Here is a 6,135-nt window from a genome sequence, read left to right on the forward strand (position 1 = left end):
AATCTGCAAAAATTATAAAAAAAAAGTGAACAAAAATGCAAAAAATATGAGTACTAGATTCACCCAACGAGTTAAAGATTAATAAATAAATCCTACACATTTTGACATGACAGGGGGGATTGGTTGTTTAATTTTAAAAACAAAATTATAGACTTACAAAATATTAAATCCTATGATAAATTAAATTTAATTAAATAATGAGATGGAAAACACGTGCGCAGGTTGTACAGATGGTAGATGCAGGGCCGTCCCTGGGGCAAGGCGAACGGGTTCCGCGCTCTCACAATTTGACAGGCTTTGCTTTCAGAGATCATAGATACAATAAAAAAAAATTGAAATTTATGAGCAAAAAAAAAAATGTACATATTATTTTTTTTTTTTATGTAAAATTGTTTATTATATTATTAATTAATTTACTTAATAATATTGTTATAAATACAAGGTACTATATTTGTTAAGATTATTTGAGCACATTTGAGTTCCAATATGCAACTAATGCGCGATAGTGACATTTTCGACATTTAAGGCCCTGCAATTTTACTTTGTCCCGAGCCCTGCAAATCATTAAGACGGCTCTGGGTAGATGTAGGATGTTGGATAACATCCTACACAGAAAGAAATTATAACAGTAAGATTAACAAATTGTTTTGATTAATTATTAACAAGAATATATGAATTAAATTAACTATACTATAATTGATTTAAATAAAATATATTTAATTTAAAAGAATCCGGTTTGTTAAATTGATAATATTTTATGAAACTAACAATTTATATTTGATTACATTTTGATACAGATGTACGCATTAATTGAACAATAATTCTTTTGATTAAAGACATTTTTTCGATCTGATATAATTTGGTAGGTTAAATTGATAATATTTTGTTTGAACTGATGGTTTATATAATTTGATCTATTTTTAGAAAAAACTTATTGTTTTTCTCAAACGTGTTTAAAATTATTAATACGTTTGTTTGATTTAAAAAAAAAGTTTTGTTAATATCGAATTTTAACAAAAACTTTTTGTTATTATTATCGATGGTTACATGATGTTGGTATTCATTTCTAATATTTTTATCGGTATGAAATTTTTATTTTCATTTCGTTCTCCGATGTGATTTGTCATTTGTGAGTTTGTGACACTCTTACAATCCAACGCTCAAGAATTACCGCCTATAACGGAAATGCAAAGTACCTAAAACAGGTAGGTATACACGTACAACAGGTAATAAACAATATAATATTGTATTAAAATAATTATTTATTTTTATTTTTCTTAGTTACTGTAAGTAGGTACCTACATACTTTAACAATAAAACTAATCCAAAATGATTTGTTTCATATGTAAAAAACATCTACTCACATTTGTTTCTTTGATTGTTCATTATAAAATTATACATTTATTAGGACCTCATATATATGTATTGAAAATAATTGAACTCAATCTTTTCAAACTTTGAGTAACTTTAAAAAACATTTCATTAAAAAACATAGCATTGAAATCCAATTAGTTAAAACAGAGCAAAATAATGAAAAATTAATTAATGATGATATTGTCAATTTTTGTGATATTCAAATGGTTAGTAATGAGGTTAGTAATGATGAAATATTTAAAAAATTTCAAAATTTACCTAAAATATCAGTCGTGAAAGAAATTGATATTAATAAAAGTATTGAGTAATTACATATGTCTGCAGTCAGATTTGTTCTCTCTTTACATAATAACAATAACTTTTGTAGAAGCGATGTGTTAAATATTATTGATAATATTGAAGATAAAATTATAAAGCCAATAACTTCATTATTAGAAGGTGTAACTCAAAATGAAATTGCTGATCCTTTAATTTTATCCAAATTTTCAAAAATAACATCAGCAATTTCAGATTTTTTTAAATTATGTAAAACGGAATACTTACTTACAAAATGTTTAACTACTAATGAGCTTTTATGTGATACTCTTCATCAATTTACAATACATAGTGAAATTAATTTAATATCCCATAACGGTCATACAATGTATGATGAAAAGATAACTAAAGGAGTTTTAATGCCACTTAAATATCAATTTAAAAAATATTTTGAACTTAATAATAATCTTAACGTACAATTAAAACGTTATAACAATTTAATAAATAACCCAGTGTCCGATGAAAATTGTCATATGACAAATTTTATACAAGGATCCTTGTGGAAAGAAAAAATTGCTCTTGATTCTTCAACTTACAATAATATGTTGTCAAATGAAGAATTTGCCTTATCAGAAGTAGAAAAAACAACATAAAGTTGCTTCTTGATGATGGAATATGAGATATTTATTTAAAACTTTCATCGGTGAGTAAAAAGTTTTTATCAACCTTAAATAATAATTTACAATTACTTTTAAATTCTAATAATTTATTATTATTGTCTTGACTCTGAAAATTAAATTTTACAAGTTTTTTTTCAAGTAAGAAATCTAAATGAAATAATGTTTCCTTTGAATAATTAAATAAGAAAAATTGCTTGGCATATGATTTGGTAACTTTTTTTAATATTTTATTTTAACAAAAAAATATTTTAATACCAATATGGAATTATGGTATTTCAAACAAAATCATTTGATATTCAATAAAAAAGCCTTCAAATGATATATTAATTACATATTTAAGTAGCTACCTATATAAGTAAATTTTAATAAATTATATTTTTATTTGTGAAATTTAAATATTAAAATTAAAATTTTAAATATCTATCATTGCAATTTATTTTCAGCTGAATGTATTGACACTGAAGCATTACAATATATAATCACAGACCAAATATTTGATCTTTTAAGACGGTTTCCCATGGGTGTTCGAATTAAATTTGCATGCTATGTAAAAGAGTGACAAAAATCCAAGTACGGAAATAACTCATATGAACCATCTATACTCTGCAGCACAGTTCCATCTTGTTCACCACCAGCACCGGTACCATTAGAACAACAATTTTCCCTGAATGAAGTCTTAACCAAAACTACACAAGGAGCATTGATAACGAACTATTATAAATCACATAATAGTTTAAATGAAAGCTGTCGAAATCTTTTGGTAGATTTGATAATTGCCAGCCTTCTTGAAAAAAATCGTTCTATGTCTGTGGTGTTAGCAAATAGCATAGCAGATACCATTGTTAGAACTTTCCACACCGAAATAAAGGTAATTTATATTAAAACTGTACCACATTAATAAATGTATATGTAGGTATCAAACTATTATAGTTGTATTTGTTTTAAAGGAAATATACTTTACAAAAGATGGCGCAAAAAAATGCCCTAAAGGAAAACTTTATTCTAAATATTTTAATAAACTAAGAAGCTTCAAGAGCCAAGGATTTGTTGTATCAAAATTACAAAACAATACTGAAAGCGAAATTCAAACACGTGTTTACCAATTAGAATTATTTACTTGATTATGATCATCCAATTCGTATTCATGAGCTTTAGCATTTGTAGATCTAGATCAAAGATTGATAATTGTCAATATTCTTGTACAGTTTACTATGGTTAAATAGTAGTTCGGCACGGTCTAGTCTCTATTTTGTTTGTAGTTGTTTTTATTTTCATTTTTATTCGACCCTATTTAGGCAAGTTCTCCACTAATACAGAAGCGCTACACGGAATAATATATTGGGGATATCGAAATTGTTTTAAAGTTCTTTTTCGAACGGGACGCAAAAAATAAGACACATCAGGAAATCGATAATTTATGCACATGGACTTTGGTTAATCTAACTAGATGAAGAACACGGCGATAGAAACAAAAACAAATAGGTCGGGAATAAAACAAAAATAAAACGCCGATAATGACCAGACGAGATTATTCTTCATCAAATTTTCAATATTCCAATAACGGGAAAACAAAACGTTGCGAGTCTCGCAAAAATCAGGACTTACAACGTTGCAGTGTTGTCGGTCGATTACTCTACGTTCTATCGAAATGAAAACGCGCCAACACAAGCCGGCCAGACGAACAGTGGACCCAAACTCCAACGATACGATTGATATCCCGAGTTGATATTTCGATAGCGGAGAAAAGTACGCGAGCGTTTAACGGCACCGATAACAACAATGATTCAACTTCGGTCAACCGTTCGTAAATGCTTCGCACTAGAAAAGGCGCTCGGGAATCGATTTAATTTCACGCGTTTAATAACTCTGTGCGCCTGTTAATCAAATCCAAACAAAGACGGTAAGTGGTGTTTAGCAAGATACGTCCTCTTCGCCCGAGATCGGGTTTTAATTTCACCCGTCCGACGAGTACGGTACAGACCGAAGAAGAAAAAAAGAAACGAAACGAAAATAATAGTTTCGCACTTGTTTAACCTTCCCCCAGCTCGTATAGAAACCGATTTCTCGCCAGAGTCGTGGAGAATCGATCGCGACGTCGTCGGTAAGAAATTTCGTTAGTGTCGATTTACACTCGCCGAAAGTATTTATTTTACTTCTGGGCACCGGTAACGCGCGTTTTTTCGGGTCAAACATCACACGAAGGCATCTTATGGTGTCCAGCGCACAGTATATTTACACGTACGAAGCACTTGGGCCGGGTGACGGCGTACGGTAAGGGTATCACGTTTCCTGCAAAGGAAGGAACACATTTATTTCGAGAGAATTCGCATCCGAACGAACCCTCACATGTGCACATATATAGCGTTCAACGACGGTGGTAGTCTTTGATATTTGGACATCCGTATTTTATATGTTACGTATATATTTCTTAATTTATTTTCATTCGAAAAACTGTTTATATATATATATATATTATGTAAGTATTATATAAATTGCTACAGCCGACAAAACTTTACGCGACGACGACACTTTTGAGTCAATGAAAAATCGCGGATAAGAAAAATGCGTATTCGACGGAGACGGCAATGACACGACAAACGCGCCGGGTAACGTAATTCTTACGGTTTAATAAAAACAATAAGAATTTCGTCACCACAACCACACACATATCTCTCTCTCTCTCTTTGTCCCTCTCCAATACATACACGTACACACGTTCTCACACGTTCATCCATATATGTGCACTCATTCATTCATTCGCACATTCACGTGCGTACACGGAAAAAAAGTCCATCTAAACAACAAAGGTTATATTGGATCTGTCGTTTGAAATAAAACATTTTTTACGGTTCTCTGCGTATGCCTACACACACACACACACACAAACGCACAGTAATCGATATCGTTTTCACGGCGACTGGTCAATAGTTATTCTCTTCCGAGTGACACTTTTTTTTACGTTTTTTGACATCACCAGCGTTTTTGTGCAACGGTCGACGCTCTGACCAACCGCATAACGCGATACTAGTCTTGTAATATTACTACACTAAACAAGACTTTTTTATCAATTGTTGGTACTCGTAATTCAATCATCACGGCGCAATACCGTTGTACATACCCTCGTGCAATAATGTCGTTTGAAGACCATTGAAAATTTATTTCTATACTCTCGGTAACGCGTTTAGTACCGGCGGAGGCGATAGGTCGAGTCGGGATCAAATAAACCCGTCCACCACCACGGTGTAATCGTATCCCGTCACCGTTTCAACGTTTTCGCCGTCAATGAACATATCTCCTCCATTCAGGCTCCGTCGAGATGAATTCAACGTGACAGATGTGTTCAGTCTACGCTGAATTTCAACTGTTTTCGGCAATCGATCTGTTTTGAATTTCACGAACGTTGAATATTTCAAACATCATTTTTTAAATAAAAATATTTTACAAATATACATAAACGTCTCAAAATAGTATATAAAATAATGTCAATTAAATAATCAAAAAATTAAAACATTGACAATTATTAAGCTGAACCCATCTGTATAGTAAATGTATAAATGTACAAAAATATTATATTATTAAATTATTCGTCGTGGTTTATATTTATTATCCAATATTTTTATATACTGAAATCTTGAAAATGCACCAGTGTCATATTTTCGAATTTCATTTTCTAAACATTTTATTTTGTCTCTAATTTTTTTCCAATATGGTTTTATTTTATTGGAACTATTTAAAATAATTTTAGTATCAGCTTTCATAGAATATAATATATTTAAAAACTTAAATATATTAGTATGTGGTAAATAAAGTTGTGAATTAAATTTCG

General features: G+C 30.5%; 1 pseudogene; it reads left to right on the forward strand.

The window, feature by feature from the left end:
* Window positions 1-3,207, forward strand: part of LOC112681809 — a 4,045-nt pseudogene extending 838 nt beyond the window's left edge.
* Window positions 3,208-6,135: the final 2,928 nt, after the last annotated feature.

The sequence above is a fragment of the Sipha flava genome, unplaced genomic scaffold (genome assembly GCF_003268045.1).
Source record: "Sipha flava isolate LNK unplaced genomic scaffold, YSA_version1 197_pilon_pilon, whole genome shotgun sequence".
NCBI classification, from domain to species: domain Eukaryota; kingdom Metazoa; phylum Arthropoda; class Insecta; order Hemiptera; family Aphididae; genus Sipha; species Sipha flava.